At 34.6% G+C, this 21,439-nt stretch overlaps 1 pseudogene; it reads left to right on the top strand.

Annotated features, from left to right (window-relative positions):
- The first annotated feature begins 535 nt into the window (after nt 1-535).
- Nucleotides 536-1,056, top strand: LOC109447400 (apoptosis regulatory protein Siva pseudogene; annotated as a pseudogene).
- Nucleotides 1,057-21,439: the final 20,383 nt, after the last annotated feature.

Consider the following 21,439-nt stretch of genomic DNA (forward strand, 5'->3'; position numbering starts at 1 on the left):
CACAGGCAACAGTTTAGTGGTTACTAGAGCAAAAGAGGGGAGGTAGAAAAAGGTAAAAGGGTTAAAATATACAATGACAGAAGGAAATTTGACTTTGGGTGGTGAACACAATGCAATATACAGATGATGCATTATAGAATTACAAATTTGAAACGTATATAATTTTATTAACCAATGTCACTCCAATATGGTTAATTAAAAAAAGCTCTCAATGGCCAAACCTGGAATAATTTGAGCAACAAAATAAAACAGTATTAAATTATAACCTAAAATATAAAATTAATACCCATGTGTCCATACTGATATCAATAAACTATTGAAAATCTAAACAAATTGAGGGGAAAAAAATATCCTACCATAATGAGATAGCACTTCATATCTGTTAGAATGGCTATCATCAATAATATAAGAAATAACAAATGCTGGTGAAGATTTGGAGTAAAGGGACTCCTTGTCCACTGGTAAGAACATAAACTAGGGCTGTGATGTCACCGGCGAGGCGCAGGGTGGACGCTAAGCTCCCGGCCCTGGGGTGATGCCCAAGCGTGGCTGCCCCTTCGTTGACGGGCCCCGCTACAACTCAAGGTCCGAGTGGGTTGGAGGGAGGTAGGCCGCGGCATGTGCGCTGAGCGCTACTCGCAGGAGATCTCTGAGAAGACCAGGCAGCTGCTTTTTCGCGGGGCCCAGGCCTACATGGACCACATGTGGGAGGGAGGCTGCGCCATCGTTGACCTGCCGGAGTCCCCAAAGCCCGGCCCCACAAAGGCTCCATGGGCCACACATGGACAGATGCTGATCGGACCAGACGGCCGGCTGACCAGGAGGCGAGTCCAGGCCTGCGAAGCCGACGCATCTGGAGTGGTGTCCGGAACCTGCTCCTCGTCCGTGCGAGCTGTGGATGGGCCGGTAGTGTGGCCAGTGTGAACGCACCCTGTGCGGGCGGTGTGTGCAAACCTGCAGTGGCTGTGGAGCCATAGCCTGTGCCCTGTGCACACTCATGAATTGCAGTGACATGAGAAAGTGCTGTGCGCCAGCTGTGCCATGTTCGAAGCCTGAGGGCCTGGAGTGGACGACAGCCTTGCCTGGATGACCTCACGGGCATCCACGCAGAAAACAGCTGCGGGGGCATGTGCTTTCTGTTTTATGTTTTGTACTCCTGGTGGCAGAAGTGAATAAATCCCTTTATATGTGTGTGTGTGGGGGGGGAGAACATAAACTAGTACAGCTATAGAAAACTGTATGGAGGTTCCTCATGAAATCAAAAATAAAACTACCATATGCCCTAGAAGTCCCATTTCTGGGTGTATATCCAAAGGAAATGAATCCATCATCTCGAAGACTTATCTGTACTCCCAAGTTCTCTGCAGCATTATTCACAGTAGGCGAGGTATGGAAATAACTGACATTTCTGTTAACAGATGAATGGATAAAAAAAAAAATGCGGTACATATGCAATGGAATATAACAAGCCTTAAAGAAAATGGAAACCCCGTCTTTTGCAACACTGGATAAACTCAGAGGGCATTATGTTAAGTAAAATAAGCCAGACAGAGAAAGACAAATACTTCACAATATTGTTTATGTGGCGAATCAAAACAACACGAAAGGTTGAACTCATAAAAACGGGGTAGAAAACTGGTTGCCAGGAGTTGCGGGTAGGCAGGAGACATAGGGAGAGGTTGGTAAAAGAGTACAAACTTTCAGTTATAAGATGAATAAAGTCTGAGGATCTAATGTATAACATGGTGACTATAGTTGATAACACTGTTTGTATAATTGAAATTTGCTAAGAGTAGAACTTAAATGTTCTCATAAAAGGGGTGGTGGCATTTACAAAAAGGCTAAAAAAAAAAATCTCCAGTATAGAACATTTCAAAATAATTGACGTGTCTATAGATACTCCACTCTCAAAAGGTAGACCGTAACTCCCCACTTCTTGAGTGTGGACTGTCATGTACTGTGCTTCCACACTGTGCTTTCTTCCAAAGAGTACAGTCTGGAAAAAAGGAAGTAGTAACTAATAGAAGGAAAGCCTGACAAACGCTACCTGGGCCAGATATCAAGATTTATATCAACAGTGATAAGTCATATTGATAGTATACACATTTGCTATGATATGATGAAAACAACACTTTATTTCTATTATCTTTCTCCCTAAAACACACAACCCCATTCAATCATCAGAAAATTTCAGACATATATCAATTGAAGGACAATCTACAAAATATCCTCAAAACTATCAAAGTGATCAAAAACAAGGAAAGTCTAGAAATTGTCACAGCAAAAAGAGCATAATGGCACATGATAATTAATCATTATGTAATATATATGATAGGGTATTCCTAACATTATCCTATGTTAGGAATGGATATGATGCCCATGATAATCAAGATTGCCATTTTATTGGAAGTTCGTTACATCAACAAGTTCATGGTTTGATCATTCTGGTTTTCAGTTTCAGGGTTAAAAGTCTCTTCAGCTGTCCCAAGTAAAATTGTAGAATAGGTCCCAAGTAAAATTATAAAATAGGACGTCAACATGCTATAACTTTAAGTTTCACTTTAAAGGACTTAAGATATTAAAAAAGTAGTCAATATTACCTTAGCCTCTAAACTTCATATGAACAAATCTACTGAAAAGTAGCTGAAACTTTGGAAAATAGAGAGCAAAACTGAGAGTATAATATTCTGAGCAAACATATTGGAAGAGAAAAAAAAAAGGAATGTATATTAATCTAGATAAGAAAGTCTTATTTCAGAGAAAATGAGACATGTTAATGGTATCTTTTTCCAGTAGGATTTCAGTAGAAAGATATTAGAATTTGACTCAGTAAAAAGAATTTAGGAGAAAGGATGTACAAAATTAACAAACTGTCAAATGTTCTCAAATGACAAACATTTCCTTGTATCTTGGTTTTGCTTGATGATGGTTCTGATGGTATATTAGAAGTATATATGAGGTAATTCCATTTATTAATGACAAAATATTAGTAATATATGATGAATTGCATCTATACTCATCTATATAGTCCTATTCATTACAATTTTGTTTGGTAAAAAGTATTTGGAAGATTTAAGAAAAACAGATGTATTTGAGTATATTTTACGTATTTAGCTGAGTTATTCAAGATAGTAAAACAAAGAAGAAACTTTTGTATTGGTTATTGGCAGATAAAACCAATTTATATTGTATACTTTTGGCCTCAAGACTGAAATAAGCAGAGTTTTCCTGGATTAAGTGTCTCTGGTCCAATTTAATGGCAATATAATGAGATAACTATCACAAAATTAAACAGTAGTTATTGACTGATCAGAGGTAAAATAGCAATCTCATCCTTTTTCAAAAGTCTGGAAAAAGAGTTTGTGAAGAAATTCTGAGGAGCAAAGGTTGAAATTTCAAGTGGATGAGCACATGTTGCAGTAAAAGATTATTGAGCCTGTTTCTTTGAGAACTTCTTTGGTATAATAAAGGTGTATTGGTTCTTCCATTAACTGAACAGTCAATGTAATCAAAACAAGGAATTCTGTGGGTTGCTGTTAGCCCAATTATTCTTTCTGTTCAATCTTATCATATGGCAAGAAACACTGTCTGAAACACAATAGAAATCACCCAGTCTTAGGCCTGTGTAAGCTGTTGAATAAGCATAGCAAACATTGCACACTAGTGCATAAGATGTTGCTCCTGTTTCTTACTTTTGCAAAGGCGGGTCAAGCCCCCTTCACAAGAGGGCTATAATTATGGAATATGAGGTCAACATGCTATAACTTGAAGCTTCACTTTAAAGCACAAAAATAAATCTTTCACGTGCTTAGGAAAATTGGAGAAGTATACTCTAAGGGCTTTGGTTTTCTAAAGCTCTTTTTTAGAAAATCAATAACAATATCAGGCAGCACTGTACTAAGAGAACTTTCTAAAGCATTTATGGAATCCTATATCTTTCAATAGAGAGCTTTTAAGTCCCTGCCCCATTGATGCAATGTATTGATTTTTCTTCCCATTGTTCCTAAGGTCCTTTTATTTTTATAAGAATACTGTTACAATACGTCTATCAACTCAGGAAAACAGAGGGTAAATATACAAACTGCAGTCCAGAAAAATCTTCACTTTGTAAAAATTTAAAAAGAATATACAGTCGGCCCTCTGTATATACTGGTTACTCAGCCCTGGATTCAACTAACTGTGGATTAAAATATATATATTTTTAATATTATATTGTTGCTGAGATGTACTGTGTCTTAGGCCTATAATGGTTGTATCTGTACTGAACATGTACAGACTTTTTTTTGGTCATTGTTTCCTAAATAATACAGTACAAAATATATTTACATAGCATTTACATTGTATTAGATATTATAAGTAATCTAGAGACGTTTTAAAGTATACAGGAGGATGTGTAGTTTATATGCAAATACTACACGATTTTATATATGGGACTTGAGCATCCTTGGATTTTGGTATCTGCGGGGGTTCCTGGAAGCAATTCCCCACAGATATGGAGGGATGACTATAATTTATGTTTTCGCACTTCATGGCCACTCTATGTTTATGACTCACAAAGTACCATATGGCTGGTCTAGTATGGAAATCATTACTTTTATCATTACTCCAGGACCAATAGCAAGACAGATGATGTAGTTAAAAAAACAAACAAACGAAAAATAGTCTAGAAATTAAAGACAAGTTTGCTGATCTAAGCCCTGCCCTTCTCTTCACTAGTGGCTACAATTGAAGCATTATGCAATTTCAATGAAACAAAGAAAGAAAATGTCTTATTTTTTTCTTTATGGTTGAAAGATTAAGATACCCTTATGTAAAAAAGATTTGCAAACCTCTGAACTAAATCACCTTTTCCAAAATTTATTTTACTTTACTTTATGTTATTAACCCAGACCCAGAGGACATATTTCTCTGGGATTTGTTTATTCTTAAACCACTGTTTCCAAGAACTAAGCCATTTGACTAAGCTCTATCCTACTCCCTGCCTCATATCTGTTTTTGTTCTATTTTCTCATGACCAAACTAGGAGATTTTAATATAATTCCTACTAACTGTCAAAAGGTAAGGACAGTCTCACTTTTTAACTAACCTTCCTATTCTCTGGTGGTCTTCCTTTAGAACTTTCAACACTACTGACATTTGTTATCTCCCGAAAGAAGTATGGTATGAAGATAAAGAGAGCATACATATGCAATGTCCATGGCTTTAACACATAGTTTTGGCATTTAAACGACATAGTCAACACAATATTGAGGGATCAGAATAAAGGTGGAGGACAAATGCTATCTGACTTCAGTCACACTATAAAGCTACAGTAAGCCTGACAGCGTGATATCAGCTATAGAATAGACAAATAAATCAATATAACACAATAGAAAGTCTAGAAATAGACCCCCACAAACACAGTCAAATGATCTTTGACAAAGGAGCAGAGGCAAGACAACTGGACAAAGATAATATTTTCAAAAAATGATGCTAAACAACTGGACATCCACATGAAAAAAAAAAAAAAACAACATGAATCTGGACTATAGACACAGACGTACTTCCTTCACAAAAGTGGACTCAAAATGGATCACATATCTAAAGGTAGAATGTAAAACCAAAACTCCTGGAAGAAAACATAGGAGAAAAATGTAGATTACTTCGGATATTGCGATGAGTTTTTTGTTAAAATACCAAAGACGTGGTCCATTAAAAAAATAATTGATAAGCAGGACTTCATTAAAATTAAAAATGTCTGCTCTGCAAAATACAATATCAAGAAATTGAGAAGACAAGACACAGGCTGGGAAAATATTTTCAAAGGACACATTTGATAAAGTACTCTTATCCAAAATACACAAAGAACTCTTAAAACTCGACAATATGAAAACAAACAACCCAGTTAAACAAAATGGGCAAACGACCTTAAGCAGACACTTCAACAAAGAACATATGCAGATGGTATATAATCATATGAAAGAAATGTTCCATACCATATGTCATAAGGGAAATGCAAATAAATACAACAATTAGATACCACTGCACACCTATAAAAATGGCTAAACTATCGAACATTGGCAACAACAAATGATAGTAAAGATGTGGAGTAAAAAGAACTCACATTCATTGTTGGTGGGAATGCACAATTGTACATTCATCTTTGAGATAGTTTGGCAGTTTCTTATACTCTTAACCATATGATCCAGCAACCATGCTCCTTAGTATTACCTAAAGGTGTTGAACATGTATTCTTACAAAAATCTGCATACAGATGTTTACAGCATCTTTATTCATAATGCCAAAACTTGGAAGCAACCAAGATGTCCTTCAGTAGGATGGATAAATAAACTGTGTTATATCCGGACAAGAGAATATTTTTCACAGCTAAAAAGAAATTAGTTATCAAGCCATGAAAAGACATGGATGAATTTTAAATGCATATTACTAAGTGAAATATACCAATCTGAAAAGGCTACATACTGTATGTATGTATGTATGTATGTATCCAACTATGTGACATTCTGAAAAAGACAAAACTATAAAAAAATAAACAAACAAACAAATAAATAAATAAATAACCAGTAATTGGGAGAACCAAATGAGCACAGCACAGAGAAATTTTAGACAGTGAAAATACAGTCCATGGTACAATGATGGATATGTGGCATTATACATTTTCTAAACACACAAAATAATCACCACCAAAAATGAAACACAATATAAACTATGGGCTTTGGTGATAATGATGTGTCCATGTAGGCTCATTAATTGTAACAAATGTACCACTCTGGTGAGGTATAGTTATCATGGGGTAGACCATATAACCACATAGCTGTTATATATGTGTGCCAGCAGAAGGTATATGAGAGATTGTTATACCTTTCTTTCAAAATTGCTGTGAAACTTAAAACTGCTCTAAAAAAAATCAACTCTTTAAAAAGTAATAATGCAATAAATCTGATTTACATAAAATGTATCCAACTTTTCTGATATTTTGTTAGAGTTGTGTTATAGGTTGAATTATTCTCCCTTAAATTCTCATGTTGAAGCCCTAAACCCCAGCGTCTAGTATATGACTGTATTTGGATAATGTGACTCTTCTAGGAGGGTCTTAAAAGAGATGATTAAGTTAAAATGTAACTCTAAACCAGTCTGATTGGTGTCTTTATAAGAAGAGGAAATATGGATACACCAAAAAAGATACAAAGATGTGTATAAGAGAAAAAGCTATTTGAGGATATAATGAGAAGGCAGACATCTATAATCCAAGGAGAGAGGCCACAGAAAAAACAAAACCTGCCAATACTTAGCCTTCAGAACTGTAAGAAAAATAAATGTCCATTGTTTAAGCCACTTAGTCTGTTGTTGTTTTTTGTTTAGGAAGCCCTGTCCAACTGATACTGACGCGTTTCCGTAAGTGGTATCACTGTATGAAGACTATGAACTTGTGAAAATCGAGATTCACAGTGCCATTTTGCTTTCCAGAAAAAGTATGAAGATCCCAGTTTTATTCTGCATTTACAAAAATAGTTCCTTTTGATAAAAACAACAAAAAAAGGAAGGAGGAGGAAAAGGAGGGAGTGGAAGAGGCAAAGGCACTGCTTTAAAACAAATTAACTCTGAACAGAATCAGATGTCTACCAGACAAGATTCAATCTTTCATCTGATATATTTGTTCTATTTTATAATAGAGTCCAAAACAATTTATTTTCTAATAATGAAAAATGGAACAACTACAAGTTATTCATAAAAGAATATGTAGGGTAAGGAGTTATACAGATTACCTTTCATAATAATCACAGTCTACAGAATTTACAGAGAACATCAGAATGGTAATAAATATGTGACCTTTTGATAGGAATCTTACCAGGAAATCAAGTAAGAATTGCCTGCTGAAGGATAACCAATGGTAAATAAAATTATATGAAAGAACGTCTTATACAATACTGAACTTTGATTAGTTCTTTTCCAATACCAAGAGAATCTGAAAAATTATCATACCTACATTTTTCTACAAAACCCTATGATCATGTGATATATAGATGTTAGATGATATATTATAGAACTGTACACTTGAAGCCTATGTAATATTACTAACCACTGTCACCCCAATAAATCTAATTAAAAAAACAAAACTATGCTCTAAGGCAGTGAAGTGGTAGAGAAAGGGGAAAATAACTAGCAAAGAATAAAACCCTGGAAATATAAGAGACTTTTGAGAATGTAAACAAACTGAATTTATACAATTGAATGGATATTGTGATTTCTCATTTTTTAAATATGTCTCTCAAATGCCACTGCTTTCATGTAGAACTAAACCTGGTAGTTAAATGTTACGCTGGCAATGTAATACAATCTCTAATTTTACAAAATTAATAATGGAGTAGACATATTTAAATTAGTCTTTGAATTTCAAAAGGTTTGCTTGAGGGAGAATCTTTTTATAGTCAAAAACTGATAAAGGCTGTTAACATATGTAACGTGGGGAAATGAGTCCTTGTTAAACAGTATTAGAACGAGATGTACTAGAAGATGCTATATTAACAATACTACTCCTGAGGCATGTTAATCATATGATTTTGTGTTGTTTCACAGATGTAATAAGGGAATTAATTTTTATTTTTAAGATGACAACTATACCCAAGAGTGAAAATTTTATATTATTTTTTTGTCATTTTATAAAGATGAAATAAGGCTTTCAACAACAAATATTCATTTACAGTGTTGATGTATGTAATCGCATTTAGTTTTAATTCTACGCTAATAGGATAGAGTTTTATCAACAGTCTCTTCTTAAATTCAACTCAGAATATGTTCATACTAGAGCTATATATTACATACTGTTTATTGCTATATGGAAAATGTATATGTTTTATCAACATTTAGCAAATATTTTTACATGAAATATTTTTACTTGATAGATGTTATGTGAAAAAGGGCCTCAGAATCTAAGAAATTTGGAAAATTCTAGATAAAAGCATTTAAACAGTTGTGTTTTTTTTGTGTTTTTTTTTTTTTCTTTTTCCTTGAAGGAATTGTCAGAACCATTAATATGTTCAAAAGCATTAGAAATCCTCAGGGAAGGTACAGACTTCAATATTTGCCAAAGGTCAGATCGATAATATTAATTATCAAATAAGATTTTGGTACTAACCTTCTTTTTGTTTTATCACTATTAAACACCCCCTACCCCCAAACACTTAAAATTGTGTTCTATTGTTGTTACCTAGGAAATGGCTCTAAATTTTATCAATTCTGTTTTCATACGTATTATTATTCCACTTCTGGCCCTATCATGTTAGTGTTGCACTAATGCAATAACTTTGCAAACATCCTCCTCCCACTGAAGTCAATTTTTCCCACAAAGTATCTTTCTAAAATCATATTTTATCAAGTAGGCTTTGAAACCTTGAAGGAAAACTCTCAGTGTAGCAGCTGGCTCACTGCACCATGGCCTCTATCGTCTTATGTCTTTGCTTTGGTTCTGAAAAATCACTGCCTCACTAGTTTCCTTATACTTCAAGGGTTAGCTGAAAATGTGATGCCTTTGTCTGTATCCTTCCCTTTGAATTAATTTTAAAATCATCTTCCTGTAGTATTTAATACTTATATTTATCATAAAAACCACCCCAGATGTACAGGTGTTTCTCTTAGTACACTGAGAATATAACGGCCTGCAGGTAGGATATTTTAGGTAAAGTGATGTCTTTAAAAGATATCAAGTTCATTATGAATTTTTTTCACTAATTCTACTGCAAGAGCATACCCCTTAATTTTAAATTCTAGTTTCACGTACTATTATCTCTTATACTTTGAGATAATATTGCTGTCAATAAAAAGCAAACTCAGGCTGTGCAACTGGAGTAGGAACACCTGGGTATTTTAAGTAGGGGAATGAAAAATCAGTAAGAATGGAGTTATAATCATACTAGCTTGATTATGTATTGGGTGCTTACTGTGTACTATACAACTTTCTAACTACTTTATATACACTATCATAGCTATGATTATAGAAAGACAGCACTAATAAAAGATGAATAGGGTATCCTATTTAGACTTCAAAATGCTGTAGTCCAGATCCTACATTCACATAACCATATGGATTTTTGAGTTTTCACTATGTGCCAGGCACTATGCAAGAGCTAGTGGTGCAAAATGAATAAGTAATTCAAATTTTCACAGAACATACAAACTAATGCTATGTGAAGATTATTGTATAAGAGGTCCATAAAAAAATGCTACGAATGACCATAGAAGCTGACTATTATGGTTGAATTGTATCCCCTCCAAAAAATATGCTTATTTTCTAAACCCAGTATCTCATAATGTGACCTTATTTGGAAATAAGGTTTTGCATGTGTAATTAAATTAAGATAAGGTCATACTGGAATAAGATAGCCTCCTAACCCAATATGACTGTGCCATTATAAGAAGAGAAGAAACAGACTATGCACAAAGGGTAAAAACCATGTGACAATGGAGGCAGAAACTGAAGTGCTGCAACTGCAAACCAAGAAATACCAAAGATTTCTATAAAACCATCAGCCAATAGAAAGAGGCAATGAAGGATTATTTCCTAAAAGTTTCAGAGGGAACATGATCCTGCCCACACTTTGATTTCAGACTCCAAGCCTCCATAATTGTGAGACAATAAATTTCTGTTGTTTTTAGCCACTTGGATCAGGGTACTTTATTACAGAAGTCCGAGAAAACTAATGCACTAAGCTCACATAAGGCTAATATAAAATTTCCATATTTGAGTTAGCTTATCAATTAGCACTCAAAGGAGTAATATTAGTTTGCTAAGGAAAACAGACATTCTGGTTAGAAAATAAGTGCAGAGCAATTTGTGGAGCAAGTAACTGATTTTTTTGAAAAAGTTTTGTTCACTTAAAAAAATTAAAACTATTTTTTATTTTCTGGACAGAGCAACCCTACCAAAAAATACGAGTTTCAATTCAGAAGATAAGAGATCACCAGTAATATGATATAAAGAATTTGAGGTGTGCCTCCTGTTTTATACCATCATTTCAGGCAATCTAACATTAACGATGAAATTACCTTACAGTAGTTGACTTTATTTTCTTTCTCATCATGATCTCATTGGTTACTGACATACAGTATTTCCTTTTATTCCAGCATTATTTAGCAACTAGAAATTCAGTTTGGACACTAAAGAGCCTATTTATTTCCAAGGACTCATCACCATGGAAAAGCACTGCCAATGACCACAAAATGTTCTACATATGAAAATACTCAGTAAAAGGACAATGAAAGTCCTGTGTTAGAAAGCTTTCCCCAAAATACCTACTCCCATGCCTGTATCTCCCATTTCCTTGGAATGCATGGGTCAGTTCAGATCATTTTGTTCTGCATTTTAACTTGTTTGGAAGTGTTTTGTTGTTTTATTTGTCTTATTTTCTATGTCCAAAATATGTGTTTTTCTGTACAGGAATTCTGGTGCTCTTCTTACCTTGGCATAAGCATTTTTAAAGGTAGACTATAAAGGAAGTAGGACAGAAAGAAGACGCAGGATGCACATTTCTAGGAAGTGGTTGATTGTGGTACCAGGTTGAACATTTTATCATTTTCATCAAAAGATTCCAGGGATTAGTGTATGTTAGAAAATGATACATTCTTCAATTCTCTACCGTTTTTAGTTTAATAAACTGATTAATATTTAAGAAGTGCCATTATCAACATTGTTCACTGTTTTTTATTATCAGGATGATATATTTACCAAAGTGTTGCAAATCTAACTCCTTTCTTTCTCAAATTGGTACATTGATTCGTACCACAAATAATCACTCTATCTTTATAATCAGAATTTTAATACCACTTTCTCTTTCCTACTGTTTCAGCTATATGAGAACATTTAAAAACTGCTTCATGAGTTTCAGTCTGCAGAAGGTTAATAGCTTTTAGCTTTCCAGACTAAAAAAAAAAAAAAAAAAAAAAAAAAATCTTCCTTTTATATAGCTTGCCATTAATCAACATAAGCACATATGATAAGTGTTCATGGACGCTTATTGCTTGATGACTTTTATACAATTCTTAGAATCCAATTGACATTTTGTGTTATTTTTCCTTCTTGTTTATACTTTACAGCAACTTTTTGCTTTTCAGGGTCTTTTTGTTTGTTTGTTTTTGTTTTTTTAACGTGCTTACATTACTGCATAGAATTAATATACTTCACTTATCAGTCCTTAAACCATCAAGCAATCATGATGAAACAGGAAGAAAATTATTTAAATAATATCATATCAGCATCCATTTTGGAATTACATTTTACGATATCTTGCTTAAGATTGTCATCTGTTCTTTCATCTCCCTCAAAGTGCCAAAGGTGAAATTAGAACTCACCATACTTAAAAGTAAAGGCATAGTTGAGTACATCTGATTTATATCCACCTGATCATGGCATAAGGAAAAGGTCTTCCTTCCTTGCTAAATTTCTGACTTTTATTTTTTATCGCTTCAAATCTGCCTTATGTAGAATTCAGAAAAATGGAATCAAATTGTATTTAGTGGTTTATATCTAGATTTCTTCACTCATCATAATGCTTTAGAGACACATCTATTTTGTTACATGTATCACTACATTATTCCTTTTTATTGCTAAGTATCATTCACCACTTGATGGATATTTGCATTATTTCAAGTTTGTGCTATTAAGAATAAAACTGATATGAATATGCATGAACATGTCAGGTTAATTTGGGGGGAGTTGTGGAGAGGGGAAAGGATGAAGAGTCAGTGTATATTAGCGATTACATACACTATAAAATTATGATCCAAAGTTAACAGTACCATTTGTATTTCCAAAAGCAATGTACAAAAAGTCCAATTGCTAAACATTTTTGCCAATGTTTGGCATTGTTAGTCTTTAAATTTTAGTAATTCCACTGGTGTGTAGTAGTGTTTCATGGATTTAATAGTCATCTCTATAGTGATTAAAGATGTTAGAAATCTTTTCATCTCTATATTTCCAAACAATATATAATCTTTGGTGAAGTTTTGATTAAATTCATTGCCTTTTTAACTAGTTTTCTTATTATGAAGTTGAAAATATTCTTCATATATTTGGATACAAGACCTTTTATAGGAATATGTTAGACAATCATTTTCTCCCAGTGTGTGGATAGCTCTTTCATTTTTTTAACATGTCTTTTTGAAGAGGAAATATTTTAATTTTGATAAAACACAATTTATCAGGTTTTCTTTTATACTTTATGCTTTTATGTTTTACTAATCATTTCCTTAACTCAAAGTCCTTTACTTAAATCTTTTCTTCTAGATATTTTACAATTTTAATCCTGTCATTTAGGTCTATGACCCACTTTTAATTCATTTTTAATATGACATGAAGTACAGGTTAAGATAGGTGCTTGTTTATATGGATATGTTTTTTTCCAATCCCATTTATTGAAAATATTACTATTTCACCCATTGATTTGTCTTGTCATCTTTGTGAAAAAATTACAGTTGACTCAGAGTTTAACTTATAACTACAGACCTTCAAATAATATTGTACCACTTTATACATAAGAAGCATAATAGTGTATTTCCTTCTTTCCCTTTGTAATAGTTTGCCATATATGTTACTTCTACATTTTTTCTATAACCACAATTCACTGTTATTATATAACTTAAACACTGAAGTATTTTTAAAACAATTAAAAATATGAAAACAAAACATTTGTGTTTGCCTTCATATTTATATGTCTGTTGTTTCCCTTACACGTATAGATACAAATATTCACTGGTATCATTTCCTTCTGTCTGAAGGATTCCTCTAAAATTTCCTTATGTGCTGATATGCTGGCAAAAAATCTCTTTACACATTTCTATTTCTGAATTGTGTAAGTTTTCAATTTGTTTTTCATTTTGGTAAATAATAAAAAAATGGGACTTTTATTTCTTCAAAGATATAAATTAATTGTCTGTGGCTACACTGCTTCTGACAATAAATCCAATGTCATTCTTACTTTTGTTTCTCTATATAAAATAAATTTTTAAGGTTGTTGTTATTGCTGCTTTTCTTTTTTTTTTTAATTAAATTGTATTGGGGCGACAATGGTTAGTAAAATTACATAGGTTTCAAGTACACAATTCTGTAATACATCATTTCTATATCACATTGTGTATCACTGCTTTTCAACAACTTAATGGTAAAATGCCTCGGCTTGATATTCTTCATGTTTCCTTTATGATGGCTTCGTTGAGCATTTTGGATTTGTGGGTTTATAGTTATCATGAAATTGCATATAACTATGGTCGTTATTTCTTCAAATGGTTTTTCTTCACCTCCATCTTTCCCTCTTTCCTAAAAACCCAAATACACAGATAACTAGACCTCTTGCTGTTTTCGTACAACTCACTGATGTTGTGTTCATTTTTTCCCAATATTTTTTCTATTTATTTCTATTTATTTTGGATAGTTTCTAATGTTAAATCTTCAAGTTCCCTAATCTTTTTTTTTAAATTTAAATTGTCTAATCTATTTTTTTTATCACATACGAAGTATTTTCACTACAGCTAGTTCATTTTTCATTTCTATCAGTTTTAGTTGGGTTATTTTTATGTATTGGCATTTCTTTCTTCATCATACTTAATGCTTTTCTCTACCTATTTGAATATTTGAAATATATTTATAAAAACATTTTAATATCCTTATTTAAGATTTTTATCAGTTGGGTCCTTTCTAGTTCTGATTGATCTTTCTCCTGGTTATGAGGTATATTATTCTGCTTCTTGTATGCCTGCAAAAGTTTGATAGAATAACATATTTTCAATTTTAAGCTTCTGATTTTTTTTTCTTTTTATATTGATTTTGATTTTGTTCTGGGATATAGTTAAGTTCCCTGAACTTAGTCTAATCCTCATAATTGTTGTTTTTAACTGTAAACTTGATTAGTGTGGGCCAGGAAAAGTCTTTAGTCTATGGCTAATTTGCTTCTTTTTCTAAAGACTCTACGGGTCTGTACTACTTTCTTAGGGCTACTATATAAAACACTACCATAAACGAGATGGCTTAAAACAACAGAAATGTATTCTCTCATAGTTCTCTAGAAATGTATTCTCTCAAGTAAAATGTCTAGGCTAAGAAGTAAAAACATGCCAGTCCTAAGAGCCATGCTTTGTCTCCTAGCTTTTTCTGATTGCTGGCAATCCTTACCACTCCTTTGCTTGCAGCTGTGCAACTCCAATTTCTCCTTCCATCATCACCTGGTCATTTTCCCTCAGTGTTATCTCTGTTCCCACATGGCATTCTCCTCTTTATGTGTTCGTTTCTGTGTCCTTTCTGCTCTTCTTATAAGGACACCAGTTGTGTTGAATTAAAGATCTCCTGTATGCTACAATAACCTCATCTTAACTTATATCTTAACTATACCTGCAAAGACCCTATGTCCAAATAAGATCACATTTACAGGTGCCAGACGTTAGGACTTCAGCATCATTTTTTGAGAGATGCAATTCAACCCACTGCACAGCTGTTCCATGTGCTAGGGGGTCTTTGCATTATGACCAGTGTAATACGGGCAAATTCTGGGTATCTGTGATATACAAAGATTGTTCTAAATATTCCTATGTTTTTTTGCCTGGCTTTAGTGGTTTAATGAAACACCTGCACAGTTCAGTTCTCAGCTAAAGACTTAAGAGAATCCCTCTGCAAATCACCAGAGTTCTCTCTACAGTTTTCTTCCCTTTCTACTGTCTCAAATTGTAGCTGCCTTGGCTCCTCCAACTCCAAATTGTGCTTCTCCAACTCAGGGAGATTGCCAGGTTCTATCTGGGTTCTCACTTGGTGTAATGAAACCTAGAAATCTTTTTCCAAGAGGTACACTTGGGAACTCAAGGAGGCCGATTCAATTACTTTCAATATCTGTCCTTTCCTTACAATTTGCTTCCTATTTGCCACTTCCTATTGTCTTTTGTTTCATACTGGACACTCAAAGTGTCCCAGGCCATCCTCTCCCTGCCCCTCATTTACGCCCCCCGCCAACACCCAAAGCCACATAGCACACCCTGCAGGCACCAACAGTGCCCTTTGTATTCCTAGGAGACCCTACACTCCACTCACCAGTACTGGCTCCGACCTGCCGTCCACAGGCATCCCCCACGGTGCTCAAAAGAGGAGAACATTTCCTAAGGCAGAGGCTTGGGTGAAGGGTCCACTCCACAGTGGCAGGGTGCTGGCAGTTGTCTGGGTCAGAAAAAATCAATGCCCTGAAGTATTCAGGGGAAAGGCTGAGGAACATGCAGCAATGGGCTCCTGGGACAAATTCAAGATACCGCGCAGCTTCTGGGAGTAACAAATGGATCAACGTTGTTCACGGGAAACAGTACATTCAGGTTGCTGTAGCCTTAGACCTTGGCGGACATGGCATTGGAGACTCAGCGTTCCACTCCAGAGGCCTGCGTCACTGTCCTAGGGCCTTCAGCCTCCCGACAACTTTAAATATGGGACCAACGCATCGCATTTCACTTGCCACGGACTGGCCTGGGGTGGTCCAGCCCCAGCACAGCATTGGCGTGAAGACCTGGCCAGTCTACTGTGGGCAGGCACTGCTACGTTGTGACTCTGGCAGGAGAGGGGAAGCTGCGGCCGTGGGTTTGCTGGAGAGGTAATGCAAGCCAGCGTCCTTACAGAAGGTTCTGGGACGAGAAGCCTCCGCAGCTGGGGCACCCAGGTATTTCACATTCACATCACGACTCTCCTTTTCAGCACACAGAATTCCTGAGATCTCGCGAGATCAGACTTCCTCTGAAAAGAGTGGCCGCTGCAGCAGCGCTTTGTACCTTGAGTTCGTTGTTCTCTGGGTCTCGCCCAGCGCATCCTCCTCCATCATCTCCCTGACCCTCCATCAGGACCCGTACTTCCTTTTTCCACACTCCTGAAGCCACGTAGCCCGCTGTGGGCTCCAACTGCACCCTGTTTGCATCATGGGAAATCCCACATCCACCCCGCTAAACCAGGCCTGGCCCCGGCCCCAGCCTACCTGTGTCCCCTGTGGTGTTGAAAGGAGAACAAATGCTGATAGAGGGCCTTGGGTGAAGGTCCAGCCCCTCCATCATAGGGTGGGGAAAAAAATGGTTGATGCCAAATGTCTCAAAACTGTTTTTCCATACTTTTTTTCTGGTTTTCTAGTTGTTTAAGGCAGAAGGGCATCCCTGTTATTCTTCCAGAACCGCGAGTCCAAGTGGTAAAGACATTTTTTAAGACTGAGATTGTTTACTATTGCCTTATACTTTCTTCATTACTAAATTTACACTTACATTTGAATCATGTAATCTGTGTGCATAAATGTTTCCTATGTGTTGCTTTTATATGACTTCCTTTAGTATTTGCTGTACATATGTTTGCTGAAAATATTTTATATTAGACAAATGTATATGCCTCAATTTGGTGAAAATGTTTTAACACTACTTTGTAGAAGTGTTAATAAAATAATGCAGTGTTGGCATATGCTGACAATGACTACATCATTTATTATCAACAAAAGAATTCTTTACTCCACTATGATATTTAACATAATAAAATTGACTAAATTAGAAATTTTCATACAACCAATAGTAAAATGCTGTTAACACCCTTATCTCTAGAAGATAAATCCAATGACTACCCTGCCATGTGAGCATATAACCATAATATTGGCAAATGAACACAACAGACTCATATTGTCATGCATTTATGGCTGAGTAATACAAATTATAGGATAAATAAATAATAAATACGTTATCAGATAAATTGATAATATTGAAATGTCTACCTGTAAGTGTATAGTATCTGTTTGTAACTGCTAAAATCTGGGAAATAATTTTGCTGAAAAGATGTTTTACCCAATTAGACATATTTGAAAACATCTACGGCACAAGTGCAAATGAAAATATATTTTTTTACAAGTGTAACTTACAGACCTCATAAGGTACTGTTACATTTACTTTTCATACAGTACTAATAAATTTGAGTATTTAGTTTTCCAGGTTTCACTAAAGAGAGATAGCTCACTGAAAAGGCAGGAGAGTTGAATAATTAAAAAGTGATCTCTTAAAGCAAAAGACGAGACTATAAAATTCTACATAATGTTGACACAAGAATCCCTGTGTGATTTGAGATTGTTTAGCATAGCATACTCACATTACTATCGAATATATCACTTGTTTTATTACTGTTACAACAGAGTGCTACAAAATTATATATGTATGTATATAGCAATGAGTCATAAAAACAAACAAACAAACAAAAAACATTAAGAATAGAATTATCATATGACCTAGCAATCCCTCTCCTGAGTATATATCCCAAAAATCTGAAAACATTTTATTTATAAAGATATATATACTCTGATGTTTATTTCAGCTTTACTTGTGCTCACCAAGACATGGACACAACCAAAGTGTCCTTTGATAGATGATTGCTTAAAGAAGATGCGGTATACATTCACAATGGAATACTACTCTGCCATAATAAAAGATGAAATACTGCCATTTGTAACAACATGGATGGATCTTGAGATTATTATGCTAAACGAAATAAGTCAGACAGAAAATGTAGAGAACCACATGACTTCACTCATATGTGGGATATAAAACTGTAAGGAACAAAGAATAAGACAAACAAATAACCAAAGCTCATAGACACAGACAATAGTTTAGTAGTGACCAAAGGGACGAGGGGGGAGTGAAGAAGGTAGAAGAGAATAAAGGGGGTCAAATATGGTGATGGAAGGAGAACTGACTGTGGGTAGGGAGCACACAATGTGATATATAGATGATCTATTATAGAATTGTACACTTGAGACCTATATAATTTACTTACCATTGTCACCCCAGTAAATTAAATAATAAACTAATAAATAAATAAAACATGGCATTGCCATTACACCCTCCAAAAAAAAGCAATAATTGTTTTTGGGTGATTCCTATGATGAGATGAAATAACTTTCTGGCATAAAAAAGAGTAACATTTTCTTGTCTATAAAATTTACATATGTGCCATTATGCAGAAATTTCAGGAAAATATACATATGGTTTTTGATGAGTGAAGTATTAGAGAAGAAATAGCTAGATTTCCATGTTCATATTAATAGGTGGTTAACTGATATAATTCTCACAAGCTCCTTAATAACAAAAGATCTCCAAAGTGTTTATTAATTTATATCATTAAACATTTATAAAACAATAAATCATATCCTGACAGTAATCTATCGTTAATTGCACATGTATATAAAGCATCTGTTTCTAAATTCAAATTGAATTGTAGAATTGGATTTATTGGGTAAATCATCATTTTGCCGTTGGAGAAATTGTCCTCTAAATATATACTCACTGTGTAAGACTTGCTGGTTTTCTTATTTCCCTGACATTCTTCAAATTTTAAATAGCACAATTAAGTGATATCTGTTATTTCACCATTTCTAGAGCTTTTTTCCACATCTACTTTTAAAAATTCACAGTGACGTAAAACTGATGAATTGAGACTTTTCGTTTGTTTGTTTTAGGTTGATCTTGCATTATTCTAGTTGCTGTTTTTAGATACTCCACCTACTTTCATTGATAGCTTACAGTAGGATGGCCAAAAACATCATAACTATAATACGTTTAATTTATTTTTAAGTTTCTCAGTGTCCTTGTGTTAATATGCTGAATCAATATACTTATTGGCTTTATTCACACTTTTCTCATTTTACCATTCAGTGATTAGCTATTATATTGAAGTTTATAAACCCCACCTAGCAAAATAAAGCCTAGTTTTATAAGAAAGAAGAGAAATATAGAAAATTTTGTTCAAATAATTAGTTCTGCCAGATTTCCTATAATTTACTAACTCCCAAAAACACTATAGATGATATTTATAGCACCTTTACTCTTATACAGAAGGAAAACTGTTCAGTCAATTTGTTCCTCTGTAATTTCCCAGAGTTCAATAAACAATAAACCCAAATCTTTAAATAATCTTTCTTCCAAATGAAAAGTCACAAAAACTGTACTGTTACAATGAGGATACACTATTAAGCTTTAGTCTTCTACTGCTAATCATTCTGATACAAAATGTGAGCAGAAATTTTCCATGAACTTTCATGAGACTGGGAATTCAGAGTGTGGCTCTACGTGTGAGAAATATGGCAGGGCAATTTTTAATCGATTTATCTCATGTCTTGCAACTGAATTTTAACAAGATGCTATTAACCTTGTAGTTTGTAAGTAACACTATTCAGCAATACACAAGATATTTTGTATCCTAAATGGTTTCCTAGTGCTTATAATGAGAGGTCTGAAACGCTGTGGATTCTTAGCGCATAATCTACTGCAAAAGTTGGCCAGAGTGTTGGCTAAGGGATAAGGTAACCCTAAATGTCAGTTTCACCCCTATTGTTCTTTGTTCACTTCCCTTATGTTCTTTTAAGTCATTGGCTTCATATTCTCAACCTGCTACATAATACTTTACTCACCTGTATTAATTCACCTCCCTACCCTGTCCTAAACTGCCCAGTCAGAGACATACTGTAGCCCCTTTCACTTCCGTCTAGATTAGAAGCCTTTGATTCTGGGGAGATGGTCTGTCTTGATGATTTAGGAATGACCTAGAGAACAGCCAGGGTGTGATGTATCTGCTATTTCTCAAACCCACCTCTTCTTTGGAATGCTAATGCTTTAGTTGGGAATATAAAATTTGAAGCTTAAAGTTAGTTAATAAATTAAGCATAGCATTTCAAAAATCAGAAGATGAACAAAAGTGGAAAGTCTGTACTATGGTCAATGCTTTGGAGTGATCTGCTCAACCCTCTCTCACTGGAGTTAGATAAATTAAATCAACAGTTTGGAAATAAAATTGGGTTGATATGATAGAGAAATGACACTTTCTCCACTTTTTACACAGTGAACCTGAGATGATGATGATAGCCTTAAGAGAAAAATAGATCACAGAAGAAAAAGGATTGAATGAGGAGAATAAAGATAACGAACGTAATTTGTGTAAGTGTTGACTTGATGATGTAAGGATGGTAAGACAAGCCGCTAAATTGGAGATATTTAGAGCCTAGTGCTTGTTAAATGGTTGGGATAGAATTGTGTTTGCTATTTAATCGTCATTTCCCCATCTTGTCTTATTGACAAGGACCGGAATTTTCTTCTTCTTCTTCACTAGGGAATTCAGGGGCAAATCCTGATGATTCTAACTCTATTAGGCTATTCTCATTCTCTTTGACAGCAATACGTACTATAATAAAAGTCCGGATACAGTGAGTGACTGAATTAAACACAGTTGTCCAAAGTGACTACTGTGAATCATACTATTTTATGGGTGAATTCTGTTAGGGCTGCTGTTCTCCACATATCATTTTCTCTTAAAGGCCTGATTCAAAGGTGGTGTCTTCCATGGAGATTTCCACTTGCTCTTATCCCCCTGAAGCTAAATATTGCTCTATATTATATAGCCTACTTGAAGCAGACT

The sequence above is a fragment of the Rhinolophus sinicus genome, chromosome 15 (assembly GCF_057876585.1).
Source record: "Rhinolophus sinicus isolate RSI-liver-muscle chromosome 15, RSI-T2T, whole genome shotgun sequence".
NCBI classification, from domain to species: domain Eukaryota; kingdom Metazoa; phylum Chordata; class Mammalia; order Chiroptera; family Rhinolophidae; genus Rhinolophus; species Rhinolophus sinicus.